This window comes from Heptranchias perlo, unplaced genomic scaffold (genome assembly GCF_035084215.1).
Source record: "Heptranchias perlo isolate sHepPer1 unplaced genomic scaffold, sHepPer1.hap1 HAP1_SCAFFOLD_44, whole genome shotgun sequence".
Taxonomy (NCBI): Eukaryota; Metazoa; Chordata; class Chondrichthyes; order Hexanchiformes; family Hexanchidae; genus Heptranchias; species Heptranchias perlo.
In genome coordinates, this window is record NW_027139453.1 from 8,130,875 (window position 1) to 8,151,079 (window position 20,205).

The 20,205-nt window shown below is 43.3% G+C and overlaps 1 long non-coding RNA gene across 3 annotated transcripts in view; it reads right to left on the reverse strand.

Moving 5' to 3' along the window:
* Positions 1–20,205, reverse strand: part of LOC137312962 (uncharacterized) — a 70,826-nt gene that overhangs the window by 16,646 nt on the left and 33,975 nt on the right. For 2 of the 3 annotated variants that reach the window (XR_010960969.1, XR_010960967.1), the window contains one exon: positions 2,816–3,004. The exons of the other annotated variant lie outside the window; for it this stretch is intronic. This is a non-coding gene — a long non-coding RNA (uncharacterized lncRNA). The remainder of the gene's footprint in view (positions 1–2,815; positions 3,005–20,205) is intronic. 3 annotated transcript variants of the gene reach the window in all.

The window sequence follows — 20,205 nt, forward strand, 5'->3', positions numbered from 1 at the left end:
AGTGACAGGGCCATGTTATACATTGCTGCAAAGATCACAGATGTTTCAGTCCTATTTTACAGATTGTTCTTGAGATTAGAGATGTTTCAGGCCTCTGTTATATATTGTTGTAGAGTTTACAGACGTTTCTGACCTATATTAAACATCGTTTCAGAGATTAGAGATATTTCTGGTTGATGGTACATGTTGTTGTTGAAATTAGAGATGTGTCAGCCCTATTTTATGCATTGATGACGAGAATATAGAGGTTTCATACCAATGTTATACATTTCTGTAGGGATTACAGATGCGTCAAGACAATGTGACACATTGTTGTAGAGATTAGTCATGTTACAGGCCTGTGCAATACATGGTTTTATAGATTAGAGATTTTTCAAGCATATGCTGCACATCGTTGTTGAGATTGGAGATGTTCCAGGCATATGTTACACATTGATTTAGAAATTAGATATATTTCTGGACTATGTTATATCCTGTTGCAGAGATTGGAGATATTGCAGGACTATGTTACACATAACTTGAGGGATTGGAGACGTTTTAAACATTTGTTATACATTTTCGAGGTGATTATTATCTGAATGGTGATAGATTGGTAAAAGGGGAGGTGCAACAAGACCTGGGTGTCATTGTACACCAGTCGCTGAAAGCGAGCATTCAGGTGCAGCAAGCAGTTAGGTAGGTGAATGGTATGTTGGCCTTCATTGCAAGAGGATTTGAGTACAGGAGCAGTGATGTCTTACCGCAGTTATACCGGGACTTGGTGAGACCACATCTGGAGCATGTTTGCAGTTTTGGTCTCTTTATCTGAGAAAGGATGTCCTTGCCATGGAGGGAGTGCAACGAAGGTTTACCAGACTGATTCCTGGGATGGCAGGACTGACGATTGAGGAGAGTTTGGGTTGACTAGGCCTATATTCACTAGAGTTTTGAAAATAAGAGGTGATCTCATCGAAACATTTAAAATTCTAACAGGACTAGACAGACTAGATGCAGGGTGGATGTTCCCGATGGCTGGGGAGTCCTGAACCAGGGGTCACAGTCTCAGTATACGGGGTATGCCATTTAGAACCGAGATGAGGAGAAATTTCTTCACTCAGAGGGTGGTGAACCTGTGGAATTCTCTACCACAGAAGGCAGTGGAGGCCAAGTCATTAGATGTATTCTAGAAGGAGAAAGAAATATTTCTTAATGCTAAAGGGATAAAGGAAAATGGGGAAAATGCGGGAACAGGGTACTGAGTTAGACGATCAGCCATGATCATTTTGAATGGCGGAACAGGTCTGAAGGGCCGATTGTTGAAGTGATTAGTGATATTTCAACTCTTGGTTATTCAATGTTGCAGAGATTGGAGATGTTTCAGGCCTATGTTACTCATTGTTGTCGAGGTTCGAGTTGTTGCAGGTCTGTTTATTACATTGTTGTAAAACTGTAATTGGAGACATTTCATGTCGATTTAATGTATTGTTGCAAGTGTTAGAGTCGTTTCCGGCCTCTGTTGTACATTATTGTTGAGATGACAGATGTTTCAGGCCTATGTTTACATATTGCTGGAGCGATTGCAGGAGTTTCAGGCCCATGTTGCATATTTTGGCAAAAATTACAGATGTTTCAGATCTATTTAGAAATTGTTGCAGAGATTAGAGCTGTTTCAGGCCTTTATTATACATTGTTATAGAGGTTAGAGATGTTTCACGCCTCTTTTATATGTTGTTGCAAATATGAGAGACGATTCTGGCCTCTGTTATAGTTTATTGTTGAAATTAGAGTTGTTTCAGGCCTATTTTACATTGTTACGGAGAATATATATTTTTTCTGGAATATGTAACACCATGTTTTCAAGATTAGAGAAGTTTCAGGCATCGATGTAGAAATTAGAGATGTCTCAGGTCTATGTTATACATTGTGGGAGATGTTAGAGATTTTCCAGGCCTATATTATCCATTGTTGTGGAATTTCGTTACGTTTCAGACGTATGTTATACATTGCTGCTTGATTAGAGCTGTTTCAGGCCCATTTTACACGTTGTTTTATACATTAGAGATGTTTCAGGCCTATGTTACACAATGTTGTATACATCAGAGATGATTCAGGCCTTTGTTACACATTGTTGTGCACAATAGGAATGATTCAGGCCTGTGATACAGATTGTTTTATACACTAGAGATGTTTCAGGCCTATGTTATGCATTGTTGTGTACACTAGAGAAGTTTTTTGCCTATGTTACGCATTGTTGTGTACACTAGAGAAGTGTTGGGCCTATGTTACGCATTGTTGTATAAACTAGAGATGTTTCAGGCCTATGTTGCACATTGTTGTATAAACTAGAGATGTTTTAGGCCTATGTTACACATTGTTGTATACATTAGAGATGTTTCAGGCCTATGTTACACATTGTTGTATACATTAGAGATGTTTCAGTCCTATGTTACACATTGTTGTCTACATTAGAGATGATTCAGGCCAATGTTACACATTTTTTCAAAGTTTAGAGCTGTTTCATGCCTTTGACATCTCTTTGAAAGAACGATCCAATTTGTCCCATTACCCTGCTCTTTCCTCATAGCCCTGTAATTTTTTCCCTTCAAATGTTTACCCAATTCCCTTTTGAAAGTTTCTATTGAATCTTCTTCCATCACCCTTTCAGGCAGCACATTCCAGATCATTACAACTCCTTGAGAAAATAAATGTTTCCTCATGTCTTCACTGGCTCTTTCGCCGATCACCTTTAATCTGAATCCTACCATTACCGACCCGTTTGCCACTGGAAACAGTTTCTACTTCTTTACTCCATAAAACCGTTCATGATTTTGCTCACCTCGATCAAATCACTCCTTATCCTTCTCTCTTCTTAGGAGAACATAGCAGCTTCTCCAGTCTCTCCAAATAATTGACGTTCCTCATCCTTAGTAGCATTCTAGCAAATGTCTTCTGCACCTTCTCCAAGGCCTTGACATCCTTCCTAAAGTGCGCTGCCCAGGATTGAACTCAATACTCCTGTTGAGGCCTAAGCAGTGTTTAATAAAGGTTTAACATATTCTTCTTCCATTTTTATCTATGCCTCTATCAATAAAGCCGACGATTTCACATGTTTTACGCCTTCTCAACTTGTCCGGCCACCTTCAAAGATGTGTGCACATATACCCACAGATCTCTCAGTTCCTGCACCCCCTTTAAAATTTATATTGCCTCTCCTCATTCATCCAGCAACTGTATCACTTCACACTTCTCTGCGTTAAATTACATCTGCCACGGGTGTACCAATTTCACCAGTCTGCCTGTGTCCTCCTGCAGACTGTTACCATCCTCGACACTGTTTACCACGTTTCTGAGTTTCGTCTCTTCTGCAAACTTTCAAATTATATCCTGTATACTGAAGACCAGTTTAGTTATATATATCCGTCCCGGATCATTCTGAGCCTGTTTAAACTGGATGTGCTGTCAGTTCCGGGTCATTCTGTGTCTGTTTAAAAGGGGTGAGCTGTGAGTCCCAAACCATTCTGTGCCTGTTTAAAATGGGTGTGCTGTCAGTCCCAAACCATTCTGCGCCAGTTGAAAAGGGGTCTGCTGTCAGTCCCGGATCATTCTGTGCCTGTTTAAAAGGGGTCTGCTGTGAGTCCAAAACCATTCTGTGCCTGACTAAAAGGGGTATGCGGTCAGTCCCTGGTCACTATGTCCCAGCTTAAAAGGGGTGAACAGTCAGTCTCGGTTCATTCTGTGTCTGTTTAACAGGGATGTGCAGTCAGTCCCGGAACATCTGTTGTTGTTTACTGGTGGAATATTAAATATTAAAGAGCAAGTGGAGCGAGCAGGAGCAACGGGTTATATATAGACTTCACGTGGAGAGAATACTGTAGTTGGAGTTGATGGATTAAATGTCCTGTTCGTGTACCTGTCACATTCTGTCACCTGAACTCACATGTTAAGCCATTTAGTTGGGCCACAGCTCACAACCTTGTGATCTGGGAGATCGAGAACTGCCAATTTAGTCCAGCTGCCAACTGACCAGCAGTCACACAGAAAGGAAAAAACTTTTCCCAGTATAATTTCGGAGACCGGTCAGTCCCCACGTGTGTGATTATGAAATGCAACAAACTCTCTGTGCCAGAACTGATGGAAGCGCTGTTCTCGGTATTTGGAGTCCTGGTGCTGAGTCAGTCCATCACTGCCCGAGAGGTGCTCAGCGCAAGAGACATCAGTCCAGTTGGCATATTAAAGTGCACGGGGACCGGGCAGGAGAGACGGTTCTGATTAAGAACTGATGTGTATGCAATACTTGGGGTGTAGTTGAGGATTAAATTTCATGCGTGTGTACCTGGCACATCCTGTCAGATGAGCTCATCTTTTGAACCTGAAGAGGGGCCAAAAACACAAACATGTGATCTGAAAGATAGAGAACTGCAAACTGAGGCAAGCTTCCAACTGATCCACTGTCACACAGAAGGGAAATTCGTTTTCTCCGGATATTTGCAGAGAGTCCTTCATCGTAAATGTGATTATAACTGCAGCAAACTCTCTGAGTCTAGATACAGAACTTGTGAACTCCAGCTGTTTGATCCTGACTCTGAGGAACTCAGCAGAAGATGATGAACGTTCTGCTCTTGGTATTTGGAGTCCTGGTGCTCACTCAGTCCTTAACAGCTGGACGGGGGATCCATGGTGCCCAAGGTAAGTTTCTCTGATCTCTCAGCACCAAGTTTTGTTTAAACTATTTTATTCTCTGACTGAAGCTCACGGTCTGATTGGTTAAATGAATGTTATTGTAAGAATGATTGAAGAATTTAACCTGAACCAGTTCCACAGGTAAGTAAATCCCCCGATTGTTTAGTCGGTACCTGAGCGGGGATTGGGAATGGTGAGTGTTGTGTTATGATCCAAACAGACCAGGAATTAAAGCCCGAATTACCGGCCAGTGCCAAATCTTCGGATCTCAGCCGGAGCATTGACCTGTTTGTGAGACTCTGTAATTGGCCGCAGTACCCAGGTAATCCGGAGGGGGAAACTCACAGTTCCTGCTCCCGATCAGTGCTCCCTGGTGCAAATGGTGAGAGTGCGGACGGGATCGGGAACTATTTCAGCCCCTTTCCCTCACACTCACTGCTCAGACCCACAGATGAAGAATGGTGAATTGGAGCGATACTGGAGGCGTCTGAGGAACCGGACCCCAGACATGAGTCAGATTTTCATAACATGAGGGGAGGGGATTGGATCAAAAGGGTTTCAAAACAGGTTTCTGAATCCTAATAATTCTGCAGCCTTCACAGAGATCAGAATATGAGGACACTGATTAAGTAGTGGAGTCAAGCAGTGAAACTATCAATTTTCAGTGGCCGGGTGTCAGTTTGCCTCAGTTGGGAATTGAGTGAACAAGTTGTGGGTTGATGTCCCACTCCAGTACATGCAGCCCAGCACTGGGGGAGTGCTGCACTGTTGGAGGTGTCATCTTTTGAAAGAATCGTTAAACGGAAACCTTGTCTACCTGTTCATGGGGCAGGAAACATTTGGTCGCATTATTTGAAGAGCTGGGAGTTCTCCTGGTTTCTTGGACCAACATCACTCTCAACTAACATCACCAGAAACTCCCCACACTGTCAAATCTCATTTGCTGTTGGTGGGACATTGTTGTGAGCAATTTGGTTACAAAATAATGTTGGCACTTCAGGAATAATCCTTTGTCAGTGAAACACCTTGGACCCTTCTGTTGACGGGGAAGACTCTATATAAATGTCAGATCTTTATTTTCTTTGTCTCCAGTCTCAGATGGCGTGAACAGTGGTCTCCATTCTGTGGAAAACCTATTGGGCTGCCCTTGAGAACAAAGAATGAGTCTCTGCAGGTCGGGGAGGGGTCAGTGTGAGGTTTAAAGAAGTACAAATGAGCTGAGGTTCATGTGTGGCCCAGAGTCAGTCCCAGTAACACGGACAGACTCAGCTTCAGGTTTCCTCATTGTTCTTGCTCCAACTGTGTCCAGAACGTTCAATTAATTAACTCTTCATTTTGGATTTTAGTGTTCATGAATATCTGCGGCTCGCTTGGAGCAATGTGTCGTGAGGGCTCCTGTAAAACAACCGAGGAGACACTGCCGATATTCTGCCAAAAAGGTATCCAATGTTGTCGACCGAAACACTGAAAGATCCAGTGATGGATTCTCACCAGCCCGAGCTCTCCAAGTTCTCACTGAATGAAACCTTCGTTCACGGGGAGCAGGCTCTATTTGATTGTGTAGGTCCCACAACCCCTGACCCTGTATTACTGCTTTTTGAATAATGGGATATACTCAGAAATAAAACTCAGTGCATTGATCACTGCTTCATACCCGTGTCTTGTTTCTCTTTAGGATCATTGTGTCCGAGGATGGGGTGTTCAGGGGTCGTTTGAGGCTGCGGTAAGATGTCAGAATTATAGGTAATGGGAAGAGGAGACCACAGCAGGGAATCTCTGAAAGTGCCTAATTACACATTCAGAAAGTTACTGAGATAAGACGAGTGTCCCATAGTGTCAGCACTCTGACCGTTCAGGGTTCAAGATATCTCACTTGAACGGGTTTTTTTTCAGGCAGATTGGAAGGAGACACACATTACATCAGGCACATCAGATTGCTTTGTCGGACATTGAAGCGGGAGCTTTACTCTGAACCTAACCCGTGCTGTACCTGCCCTGTGAATGTTTGATTGGACAAAGTAACGGGAGTTTTACTCTGTTTCTAATCCGTGCTGCTCCTGCCCTGGCAGTATTTGATGGAGCCAGTGTAGAGGGAGCTTTACTCTGTATCTAACCCTTGCCGTACCGACTCTGGGAGAGTTTGATGTGCCAGTGTAGAGGGCGATTGACCAGAGAACCATGCGAAGGTGTCAGTATAACTCGCTGCTCCTGGATGAACCTGATCTGACTTCAGTAACTGTCTAAAAATCAGTACTAACTGAACACAATTGTATGGGTTCAAAATCTGTGATTATAACCCAACACCGCTCTTATTATAGAAGAATAAAAATATAAGAAATATTTAACTGTGTAGGGAAGCAGGGATAAAATATGTTCCACCTTCTGTCTCTCTCTCTCTCTCTGCCTCTGCCTAATCCCTCGGTCTCGTTTTCTCTCACTGTTTCTCTCTTTGACTTATTTAATCTCTCTCTATGCTTCATCTTTCTCTGACTCTGATTTCTCTGCCTCTGTTTATTTATCTCTGGCCCTGTCACTCCCTGCCTCGTTCTCCCTCTTTCATTCACCTTTACGGGGTCTCTCTTTTCTTTCTCTCAATCTTTCTCTCTCTACCTCTCGCTTATTTCACTCTGCCTCGTCTCTCCAACACTTCCTGCCTTCCTCTCTTCTCTATCTCTCGTTCCCTCTTCTTGCCTCGCTCTCATTCCCCCTCACTCCATCTGTATCGTCCCTCTCTCTTCTCCCAGCCTCATTGTCTCTCGCCACTTCTGACGCTTTCCTGTCTCTCACTCCTCTTTCTCTCTCTGCCTCATTCTCTTCCTTTCCATCTCTGCTGCTATACCTTCCCTCCTTCCTTTCTATCTCTCTGCCTCATTCTCTCTCTCCTACCCTCTCTTCTCTCTCTCTCTCTAAGTCTCTCTCTCTCTCTCTCTCTTTTATTTCCACCTGTCACTGTTCCCTATCTGTCTGTCACGTACCCACGTTTTGTCTCTGTCCGTGTCTTCTTTCTAACTTTAGATCCCTGATGCAAAAGGACTATCCCAAAACAAACACTTCCACAATGATCTCAGTCTCCACTCTGAAAACATTTCATGAGCTTATCACAGCTTCTCCACCCCTCGTTCGCAAAAGAACTGCTCAGGATGTGCAAGGCCCACCCGTGGCCTGGAGTCCTGCAAGATTTTCCCATTGTTCGAGAGGACAGCCTGCTTTTGGTTCTAACTTCTGCTGCACCTCTGCCTCCACATCTCATTCATCCTCGATTCCTGAACTCATTTTATTAACTTCCATCATCAAGTGACATATACACACTCTTCTTTATCCAGAAATTATCCATGCCTCTGATTTGCTTCTATCTCTAAATCTTCTGGACCTTGTTTTTCCGTATTTTTGACAGTCAGTCTCTGTAACTGAATCTGTCTGTTCATTTTCTAATTTGAACTGAAATTTTTGAACAACTGGCAAGCAATACCTGCTATTCTGCTAAGCGTATTTCCACAAACAGAGATGAATCTTGTGAGCAGGAATTAACCCAACCCCCTTGCAATAAAGTCTAACATGCCATTCGCCTTCCGAATTCTTTATCGTACCTGCATGCTAAATTTCTATGATTCATCTACAAAGACACCCAAATCCCTTTTAAATCACTATATAAGCACACGAGGGAAAAATGAATAGAAGGGTATGCTGATAGGGTTAGATGAAGTGGGGTGGAGGAGAGACAGAACAGGAGTTAAAGATCAAAATTGGTTTCAGGCCAATTTTACTAAGCTGAGAAGTGATTTAGCAAAAATGGAATGGAAACAGCTCCTTGAAGGTAAATCAGTGTCAGAGCAGTCCAAGCCATTAAAAGGGGAGATTCAAGGGTTTCAGAGTAAACGTGTTGCCACAACGATAAAGGGTGGGACTGCCAACTCTAGAGCCTCCTGGATGACAAGGAACATGGAGGGTAAGATAAAGCAATAAAGGGAAGCTTATGTTAGACACTAAGAGTCAGTACTGCAGAAAGCCAAGTGGAGTATAGAAAGTGCAATTAAATTAAATAGATGAAAATAAAAAGGAAATTAGGAAATAAAAGAAAAATACCGCCAATTAAAATTAAGGAAAACCCAAAAAATGTTTTAAAACTACTTCAAGAGCAAGAGGATAACTAAGGAAAAATACGGCCTATTAGAGATCAAAAAGCTAACCTATGTGTGGAGGTCGAAAATGTGGGTATGGTTCTTAATGAGAACTTTGCTTCTGACTTCACAAAGGAGAGGGATGATGCAGGAATTGAAGTTAAGGAGGAGGAGTGTGAAATATTGGATGGGCTTAACATAGTGAGAGAGGAAATATTAAGGAGATTGGCATCTTTGATAGTAGATAAATCACTCGGCCCGGATGGAATGTATCCCAGGCTGTTAAGAGATACAAGGGAGGCAATAGTGGAGGTTCTGACCATCATTTTCCATCCTCCCTGACCACAGGTGTGTGCCAGAGGATTGGAGGACTGCTAATGCTGTACCATTATTTAAAAAGGGAGAAAGCGATAGATGGAGTAATATATCCAGTCAGTCCAAGGTCGGTGGTGGGCAAATTATTGGAATCGATTCTGAGGGATAAGATAAACCGTCATTCAGAAAGGCATGGGTTAATCAAGGGCAGTCAGCATGGATTTGTTAACGGAGGGTCGTGTCTGACTAACTTGATTGAATTATTTGAGCAGGTTAGAAGGAGGGTCGATGAGGTTAACGCGTTTGATCTCGTTTACATGGATCTCAGCAAGGCTTCTGACAAAGTCCCACATGGCAGACTGGTCAAAAAGTACAATCCCATGTGATCCAAGGGAGAGTGATTGATTGGAGCCAACATTGACTAAGTCGCAGGAAGAAAAGGGTAATGGTCGACGGGTGTTTTTGCGACTGGAAGGCTGTTTCCAGTAGGGTTCCGCCAGGCTCAGTAATAGGTCCGTTGCTTTGTGTGGGATATATTAATGGTTTGTACTTGAATGTGGGGGGCTTGATCAAGAGGTTTTCAGGTGATACAAAAATTGGCCATGTTGTTGTCAGTGAGGAGGAAAGCTGTAGACTGCAGGAAGATATTAATGGACTGGTCAGGTTGGCAGAAAAGTGGCAAAGGGAATTCCATCCGGACAAGTGTGAGATAATGCATTTTGGAAAGGCAAACAAGGCAAGGCAATAAACAATACATGGAAGGATACTGAAATGTGTAGAGGAACAAAGGGACCTTGGAGTGCATATCTACAGATCCCTGAAGATGGCAGGACAGGTTGATAAGTTGCTTAAGAAGGCATATGGAATGCATTCCTTTATTAGCCGAGGCATAGGCAGAGAGCAGGGAGTTTATACTACAACTGTATAATTCATTGGTTAGGCCACAGCTTGAGTACTGCGTACTGTTCTGGTCACACATTAAAGGAAAGATGTGATTGCACTCGAGAGGGCACAGACGAGATTTACGAGGACATTGCCAGGGCTGGAGTATTTTAACTTTGAGAAAAGATTGGATAGGCTGGGGTTGTTTTCTTCGGAACAAAGGAGGCTGAGGGGTGATTTAATTGAGGTATATAATATAATGAGGGGACCAGATAGAGTGGATAGTGAGGACCTATTTCTCTTAGCAGAGATGTCAGTGCCAGGGGACATAGATTTAAAGTAATTGGTAGAAGGATTAGAGCGGAGTTGAGGACAAAAGATTTCTCCTAGAGGGTGGTGGGGGTCTGGAACTTACTGCCCGAAAGGGTGGTAGAGGCAGAAACTCTCAGCTCATTTAAAAAGCACTTGGATGAGCACTTGAAGTGCCGTAACCTGCAGGGCTACGGACCAAGTGCTGGGAAGTGGGATTTAGCTAGATAGGTCTTTATCGGCCCGCACGGACACAGTGGGCCTAATGACCTCCTTCTGTGCTTTAACTTTCTGTGATTCTATACCTTTATGTTTGTGTAAGTCTGTGTATGTGCCTTGATGTATGTGTATGTAACTCTATGTTTGTATGTGTGTGTATTTGCCTTTATGTGTGTGTATGTGTATGTGTGTATGTGGCGTTATATGTGTGTATGTTTACATATGTGTGTATGTTCCCGTATGTATGTGTATGTGCCTTTATTTGTGTGTGTTCCTGTATGAGTGTGTGTGTGTATATGTATGTGCCTTTATATATGTATGTGTACGCTTGTGATTGTGCCCTTATGTGTGTTTCCGTGCCCTCTTATGTACGTATATGCGTATGTGTGTGCACGTCCCTGTATGTATGTGTATGTGCATATGTGTGTGTATGTGTGTGTGCGTCTGCGAATTTGAGTGTGTGGATATGCCTTTATGTGTATGTATGTGCCTATATGTGTTTGTATGTGTGATGTTTCAGGACTATGTTATACAATATTACAGAGATTATAGATGTTTCGGGCCGATATTATACAATGTTACAGCGTTTAGAGATGTTTCAGGCCTATGGTATACAATGTTACAGAGTTTAGCGCTGTTTCAGGCCTATGGTATACAATCTTACAGAGTTTAGATATGCTTTTGGCCTATGTTGTACAATGTTACAGAGTTTAGATATGTTTCAGGCCTGTGCTACACGTTGTTACAGAAATTACAATGTTTCAGCCCCATGTTATTCATTGTTGTAGAGATTACAGATGTTTCAGTCCTATGTTATACAGTGTTGCAGAGATTACAGATGTTTCACGCCTATGTTGTACATTTTCATACATTTCAACCCTCCAGAAATTCCTTTGATAGTCAGCTGCAGAGGATTTGTTTCCCCGGAATGCCAATGTTGCAAAGTAAACTGAAAGTGCCAGCAGTTCTTCTAGGAAGTGGCCGGTTAGTTTTGTTGCTTAGAGCAATGAAAAAAGTATTTTGATGTTGGTGTTGTCAGGCCCGAATCATTCCGTGTCAGTTTGAAAGGGGTGTGCTGTCAGTCCCGGATCATTCTGTCTCTGTTTAAAAGGGGTGTGCTGTCAGTCCCGGATCATTCTGTGTCTGTTTAAAAGGGGTGTGCTGTCAGTCCCGGATCATTCTGTGTCTGTTTAAAAGGGGTGTGCTGTCAGTCCCGGATCATTCTGTGTCTGTTTAAAAGGGGTGTGCTGTCAGTCCAGAATCATTCTGTGTCTGTTTAAAAGGGTTGTGCTGTCAGTCCAGGATCATTCTGTGTCTGTTTAAAAGGGGTGTGCTGCAAGTCCCGGATCATTCTGTGTCTGTTTAAAATGGGTGTGCTGTCTCTCCCGGATCAAATAATCAAGTTGCTGTTCAGAGCCTGAACCCGAAGACGGATCTATCACACTGGAGATCACAAACAACTGAGGTGAACTGGGGCATGAAAAGCAAACAATTAATGAGACAAATACTTCAAACAGGGAGTACTGACCCTGCACAGAAATACGGAGATCAGCGGAGCCTGTAGCTAAGGCAAAGCAGTTATGAAGGGAGATTTTAATTTTCACCTTGACTGTGACATAAGGGCAATACATTTCTAGATTGCATCCAGGACAGTTTTCTGCAACAGTATCGTAGAACTGAAAGGTTACACATGTCAGGAAAGAGAGAATAATCTGGGGCTCTTTTCTCTAGAAAAGAGAAGACTGAGGAGTGACGTGATAGAGGTTTTAAGATTAATGATGCGTTTGATAGGGTAGACGTAGAGAAGATGTTTCCACTTGAAGGGGAGACCAGAACCATGGGTCATCATTAAAAGATCGTCACTAATAAATCGAATTGAATCGAATAATGAATGCAGTAAAAACTTCTTTACCCAGATGGTGCTGAGAATGCAAAAGTTGCTATTACAAAGAGTAGTTGAGGCGAATAGCAAAGATGGATTTAAGGGGATGCGAAATAAACACATGAGTGAGTAAGATCATAAGAAGATACAAAATGGGAGCAGGAGTAGGTCGTATGGCCCCTTGAGCCTGCTCCGCAGTTCAATCAGATCGTGGTTGCCCTTCTACCTCAACTCCACATTCTCGCCCGATCCCCATACCCCTTGATTCCCCTAAAGTCCAAAAATCTATCAATCCCAGCCTTGAATGTACTCAACGACTGAGCATCCACAGCCCTCTAGGGTAGAGAATTCCAAAGATTCGCAAACCTCTGAGTGAAGAAATTCCTCCTCATCTCAGCCGTAAATGGCCGACCCATTATCCGAAGTCTCTTCCCACTTGTCCTACACTCGCCAGTCAGGGAAAACAATCTCTCAGCATCTATCCTGTCAATCCCCCTCAGAATATTATATTTTATTTTATATGTTTCAATGAGATGAGAAAGGAATAGAAGGACATGTTGATGGGGTTGGATGAAAAAGGATGGGAGGATGCTCGTTTGGAGCATAAACACCGACATAGAACTGTTGGGCCGAAAGGCCTTTTTCTGAGCTGTACAGTGCTGGCTATTTGAAAGAACTGCCCAAATTTGTCCCACACCACAGCTTTTTCCCCACAACCCTGCAAATTAGTTCTCTTCAAGGACATATCCAATTGCATTTTGAATGTTCCTATGGAATAAGGTTGCACTTTCAGATTTTGCATTTATAATCATAATAAACCTCATTGAAAATGTGTCCTCATTCCCCCTCTAGATCTTTTGCCATTTAGTTTATTATCACAGAGAGGAGAGGTACAGAGAGAGAGAGAGAGAGAGTAGAGGGGAATAGAAAGGGAGAGTATATATATGGAGAGAGTAGAGGTAGAACGATTAGGAGAGAGAGAGACAGACAGACAGAGACAGAGACAGAGTAGGGTGAGAAAGAGAGTGTAAAAGGAGACAGAGAAGGTAGAGGACGAGAGAGTGCGGAGGAGAGAGAGTGAAAGAATAAGGTGAGAAAGAGAGAGCAGAGAGAGAGAGAGAGGTTCAGAGAGAGATGGAAGAGGGGATGAGGCAGAGACAAGATAAAGAGAAGGAGAGCACAAAAAGATAAAAGGAGACAGAGGGGAAGACCGAGAAAGACAAGGGGGTGATTGAGAGAGACCGACAGATGGACGAGAGAGAGCGAAACACGGGAGAGACAGACAGAGAGAGCTGGAGACGGGGACAGAGCGAGTGATAGAGACTGGTCAGAGAGAGAGTAGAATGACAGAGAGAGAGAGAGAGAGAGAGAAATATTCAGGATCACAGCATCACAGGGAGGTGGAATTACCGAGAATGGGGGGAGGCAGTGATCTCTGGGGAAGGCACAGGCAACATCCCGGCCTCTGTTAGTAGATCTCACCCGGTGTGGGACTGAAACCCACACGCAGAGCATGGGGGAGTGGTGATGGAGCTTTACTCTGTATCTAACCTCTGTTGTTCCTGCCCTGGGAGTGTTGAAGCGAATGTGTAGGAGGGGCTTTACTCTGTATCTAACCCGAGTTGTTCGTAAAGTGGTTGACGGTTGTTTTTGCGACTGGAAGGCTGTTTCCATTCCGGTCAAGCAAGGCTCAGTAGTAGGTTTCTTGCTTTTTGTGGTTATATTATTGATTTGGCCTTGAATGTGGGGAGCTTGACCATGAAGTTTGCAGATGACACAAACATTGGCCGTGTGGTTGATCGTGAGGAGGAACGCTGTAGACTTCAGCACGATATCAATGGACTGGTCAGGTGGGCAGATAAGTGGCAAATGGAATTCAATGCAGATTAGTGTGAGGAAATGCATTTGGAAAAGACAAACAAGGCAAGGGAGTACACAATAAATGGGGGTTACTGAGAGGAGTAGAGGAAGCAACGGACCTTGGAGTGCATGTCCACCGATCCCTGAAGGTAGCAGGACAGGTAGATCAGATGGTTCAAAAAGCATACGGGATACTTTCCTTTTTTAGCGGAGGCATATAATACAAGAGCAGGGAGGTTATGCTAGAAGTGCATAAAACATTGGTCAGGCCACAGCTTGAGTACTTGCTACAATTCTGGTGACCACATTACAGTAAAGAGGGGACAAAAGAGATTTGCGAGGATGTTGCCAGAGCTGGAGAATTTTAGCTATGAGCAAAGATTGAACATGGTAGGTTTTTTTTTCTTTGGAACAGATGTAAAATAAAGCTCCGTTAACACTAACACAGAAATCTTCAGAGCGTGGTCTTTGTTCAGAGTGTGGTCTGTGTTCAAAGTCTGGTCTGTCTTCAGAGTGGGTCTGTGTTAAGCGTGGAGTATTTGTTCAGATTGGGGTCAACTTGTTCAGAGTGGGGTCTGTGTTAAGCGTGGGGTATTTGTTCAGATTGGGGTCTACTTGTTCAGATTGGGGTCTGTGTTAAGCGTGGGGTATTTGTTCAGATTGGGGGTCAACTTGTTCAGATTGGGGTCTACTTGTTCAGAGTGGGGTCTGCGTTTAGAGTGGGGTCTACTTGTTAAGAGTGTCGTATGTGTTCAGAGTGTGGTCTGTATTAAGCGTGGGGTCTCTTTTCAGAGTGGGTTCAGTGTTAAGCGTGGGACCTGTGTTCAGAGTGTGGTCTGTATTAAGCGTGGGGTCTCTGTTCAGAGAGGGTTCAGTGTTAAGCGTGGGACCTGTGTTCAGAGTGGAGTCTGTGTTAAGCATGGGGTATTTGTTCAGAGTGGGGCCTACTTGTTCAGTGTGTGCTCTGTGTTCAGAGTGGGGTCGACTTGATCAGAGTGGGGGCTGTGTTCAGAGTGGGCTCTGTGTTCAGAGTGGGGTCTACTTGTTCAGAGTGGGTTCTGTGCTCAGAGAGAGGTCTGTGATCGGAGCTTGGACAGTGTTCAGAGCGGGTTTTTTTATCAGAATGGGGTATGTGTTCCGTGTGGGATCTGTGTTCAGTGTCAGGCTTTGTTGAAATAGAGACCTCAGATGAATTTATAAAGGATTAATCGTCACCTTAGAATCACTTTATCAATTCAAGGCTTATTAAGGATGTATTTTCATTACTGGCTCTAAATATTTTAGGGTCTGAACTCTGCACAGCTATATTATCTGAGATATTTAGTTCCCAGGGGTAAATGTTCATAGTGTTCCCCTCATGAGACACAGGTCCCTATCTCACAGTTTGTTCTGGACACAATTTTGTGACAATTGTATTCAAATTGGGGTCTGTGTTCAGTGAGGGGGCTGTTTTCAGATTGTGGCCCTTATGCAGTGGTGGTCAGTATTAAGTGTCAGGCTTTGTTTATGAATAGATATCTCAGGATACCATACAAAGAATGCACGCAGAATGTGTGAGAGAGTGCGGCTTAAAGAGAACATTGTGGAAAAGTCCTTTGAAGAAATAGGTTTTAAAGATTCCTTTGAGGGCACATGATCGGCACCTGATCGCAACTCCGTTAATTCAGGGACTTATAAAGGACAAGGCTTCCAACAGCGAACTTGATTACAATTCCTCCCACCCCGCTTCCTATGGGTTTTGTTTCCAGAGTGGGGACAGTGTTCAGAGTGGGGTCTGTGTTCAGAGTGGGGTCTGTGTTCAGAGTGGGGTCTGTGTTCATAGTTGGGTCTGTGTTCAGAGTGGGGTCTGTGTTCAAAATGGAGTCTGTGTTCAGAGTGGAGTCTATGTTCAGAGTGGGGTCTGTGATCAGAGTGGGGAAAGTGTTCATAGTTGGGTATGTGTTCAGAGTGGAGTCTATGTTCAGAGTGGGGTCTGTGTTCATAGTTGGGTATGTGTTCAGAGTGGTGTCTATGTTCAGAGTGGGGTCTGTGTTCAGAGTGGGGAAAGTGTTCATAGTGGGGAATGTGATCAGAGTTGTGTCTGTGTTCAGTGACGATCTGTGTTCAGCGTCAGGCTTTGTTTGTTTGCTTTACAAAGAATTCAACTGCATGCAGCACGTGAGAGAGAGAGACAGAGAGACAGAGAGAGAGTGCGGGTTAAAGAGATAGATGGAGGAAATAACTTGGAAGAAAAAGCTTTTAAACAGTTTTTTGAAGGGACTTGATTGGCACCTTAAAGCAACTTTACCATTTCCGGGACTAATAAGGACATAATTCATTACTGGCACGTAATTTATTAGGGTCTGAACTCCAAATAGCAATTTTACCTGAGATCTTTAAGTCTCAGGGGTGAATGTTCTGAGTTCTTCTCCTCATATGACACAAGGTCCTGCCTCACAGTTTGTTTCGCACAGAATATTAGTTCAATTCGAAGTTCAACAAAACAGATAGCTCCGTTCCCCCTGAGCAATCTCTATCCCATATGAAAATATATTCTGTCGATGAGGTGACTTTGTTCCTTGGCATGCAAAGTAAGGAATGCATTTGGAGAATGACCAAAATGTTTCAGTTACTGAACCAGGCAGGTAAAATGGGAAAAAATATAAAGCAGATTTAAAGAAGATTTGCAGAAAGAACGAAAGTGGAGGAGAGGAGAATTCGGAATGAAGAGGACGGGGGAATGTAAATAACATAAGTAATGTATCAAAGATCGGTGGAGCCACGGAGGTGAAGGAGAAGTGAGGATAGAGGAACAGCATTTTCCAGATGTACAATAAAGCCCCGTCAACACTAACACAGGAATCTTCAGAGTGAGTTCTTTGTTCAGTGTGGGTTTTTTGTTCAGACTGTGGTCTGTGTCCAGAGTGGGGTTTGCTCAGAGTGGGGTCTTTGTTCAGAGTGGGGTCTGTGTCCAGAGTGGGTTCTTTGTTCACAATGGGTTCGTTGTTCAGTGTGGGGTCTTTGTTCAGAGTGGGGTCTGTGTCCAGCGTTGGGTTTGCTTTCTGTGTCATGCCTGTATGTGGAGTAGAGTCCATGTTCAGAGTGGGGCATGCGTCCACAGTGGGGACTGTGTTCAGTGTGGGGTCTGTGTTCAGAGTTGGGCCTGTGTTCAGTGTGGGGTCTGTGTTCAGATTTGGGCCTGTGTTCAGAGTGCGGCCTGTGTTCAGAGTGGTTTTTTTGTTCAGAATTTTGGCTGTGTTCAGAGTGGGGTCTGTAATAAAAGTGGGGCCCTGTGTTCAGAGTGAAGTCTGTGTTCAGAATGTTATATTTACAGAGAAAAACAACTAAAATGGTGAAAAATAACAAGCAGATTTACAGCATAAAGTGGAGGAGAGGAATATTAGATGACGGAGATGAGGGAGAAATGTAAATGAAATATGTAATGTTACAATAGTGTGTGAAGCCATGGAGGGTGAAGGAGAAGTGAGGGGAGAGGAATAGCATCGTCCAGATGTACAATAAAGTTTCCTGTACACGAAGAAAGACATCTTCAAAATGGAGTCTGTGTTCAGAGAGGGGCCTCTATTCAGAGTATGGTCCTTATGCAGTGGTGGTCGGTATTCAGTGTCAGGCTTTGTTAATCAATAGAGACCTCAGATTACTTTACATAGAATTCGAATCCACGCAGAATGTGTGAGAGAGTGCGGGTTAAAAAGAAAATGGAGGAAAAGTCTTTGGAAGAAATAGGTTTTCTTTTGCGTGCACATAATCGGCACCTCAGAGCAACGCTGTCAATTCAGGTACTTATTAAGAACACCGGCTCTCACAGCTACATTGATTACACCGCCTCCCACCCCGCTTCCCGTGGGCTCTGTGGTCCCAGAGTGGGGACAGTGTTCAGAGTGTTGACGGTGTTCAATTTCGGTGTGTATTCAGTGTCAGGCTTTGTTTGTAAATAGATATCGGAAATTGCTTTACAAAGAATTCAACAGCACGCAGAACGTGAGGCAGATACAGTGTAGGGGAAAGAAACAGGTGGAGAAAATAACTTTGAAGAAATATTTTTTTAAAGGGATTTAAATAGGTTTTTGAAGGCATTTGAATGGCACCTTAGAGCAACTTTACCAGTTCAGGGACTATTAAGGATATCTTTCATTACTGGCACGAAATATCTCCGGGTCTGAACTCCACATAGCAATTTTATCTGAAGTCTTCAGTCCCAGAGCTGAATATTCGGCATATCTCTCCTCATGTGACACATGGTCCTGTCTCACAGTTTGTTTCGGACAGAATATTGGTTGAATTCGGACTTCAACAAAAACAGATACCTCCGTTCCCTCGAGCAATTTCTGTCCCTTCCGAACATATATTGTGATGATGACGTGGCTTTGTACCTTGGTATGCAAAGTAAGCAATTCATTTGGAAAATGACTCAGTTACTGAGTCAGGCAGTTAAAATGGGGAAAATAAATAGCAGATTTAGAAAAGATTTACAGAAAGAACTAAATTGCTGGAGAGGAGAATTCGGGGATTAAAAGGAGGTGGAAATCTAAATGACATATGTAATGTTATAACGGTGGGTGGAACCATGGGTTTTGAAGGAGAAGTGAGGAGAGAGGAACAGCATCGTCCAGATGTACAATAAGAGTGGCAGGCAAAACTGTAATTGAATATTGGGTAGCCTTTTAAGTGGAGATGAATCAGGTACAGTCCAGATACATTCCCACGAGGGGGAAGGTAGGGCAACTAAGGCAAGAACTCTATGGATAACGAAAAATATAGTGACGCAGGAAACAAAGGGGCGTATGACAGACGTCAGGTTCATAATACCGAGTGAGAATCAGGCTGAATGTCAAAAGTTCAGAGTGGAAGTGGAAAAGGAAATGAGAGGGGCAAAGAGAGACGATGAGAATAGACTGGCAGCGAACAAAAAAGGGAATCCAAAAGTCTTCGATATGCATGTAAAGAATAAACGGGTAGTAAAGGGAGAGGTGGGTACTTTGCTCCAGTATTTACCAAGGAAGAAGATGCTGCCAAAATCACAGGAACGGAAGATGTAGTTGAGATACTGGATGGGCTAAAAATGGATAAATATGAGGTACTAGATAGGCTAGCTGTGTTTCAAGTAGATAAGTCACTCGGTCTGGATGGGATGCATCCTAGGTTGGTGAGGGAAGTCAGGATGGGAATTTTGCAGATACTGCCCATAATGTTCGCATCATTCCTGGATACGGGAGTGGTGCCAGATGACTGGAGAATTGGAAATGTTACACCGTTCTTCAAAAAAGGGATTAAGGATATACTCAGCAATTACAGGCCAGTCAGTTTAACCTCGATGGTGGAGATACTTTTAAAAACGTTAATCCAGGACGCAATTCATAGTCACTTGATCAAGTGTGCATGAATTAAGGAAAGCCAGCACGGAATTGTTAAAGGCCGATCGTGTTTAACTAACTTGATTGAGTTATTTGATGAGGTAACCGAAAGGTTCGAAAAGGGCAATGCGGTTGATGTTGTGTATATGGACTTCCAAAAGGCGTTTGATAAAGTGCTGCATAATAGGCTTGTCTTCAATGTTGAAGCCCCATGGTATAAAAGGGGCAGCAGGGATACAATATTCACTAAGTGACAGATGACAGAGGATAATGGTGAACGATTTTTTTTCGGATTGGATGGTTGTACAGTGCTGTTCCCCAGTGGTCGGAACTGGGACCACTGCTTTTTTGATATATATTAATGACTTCGACTTGGGTGTAGAGGGCCGAATTTAAGAACTTGCAGATGAAACAAAACATGGAGGTGTAGTGAACTGTGTGCAGGATACTAATAGACTTCAAGAGGATACAGACAGCTTGATGGAATGGGCGGACACTTGGCAGATGAGATTTAACGCAGAAAAGTGCGAAGTGATACATTTTGGTCGAAAGAACGAAGAGAGGCAATATGACCGAAAGGGTGCAATTCTAAAATGCGTTCAGCAAC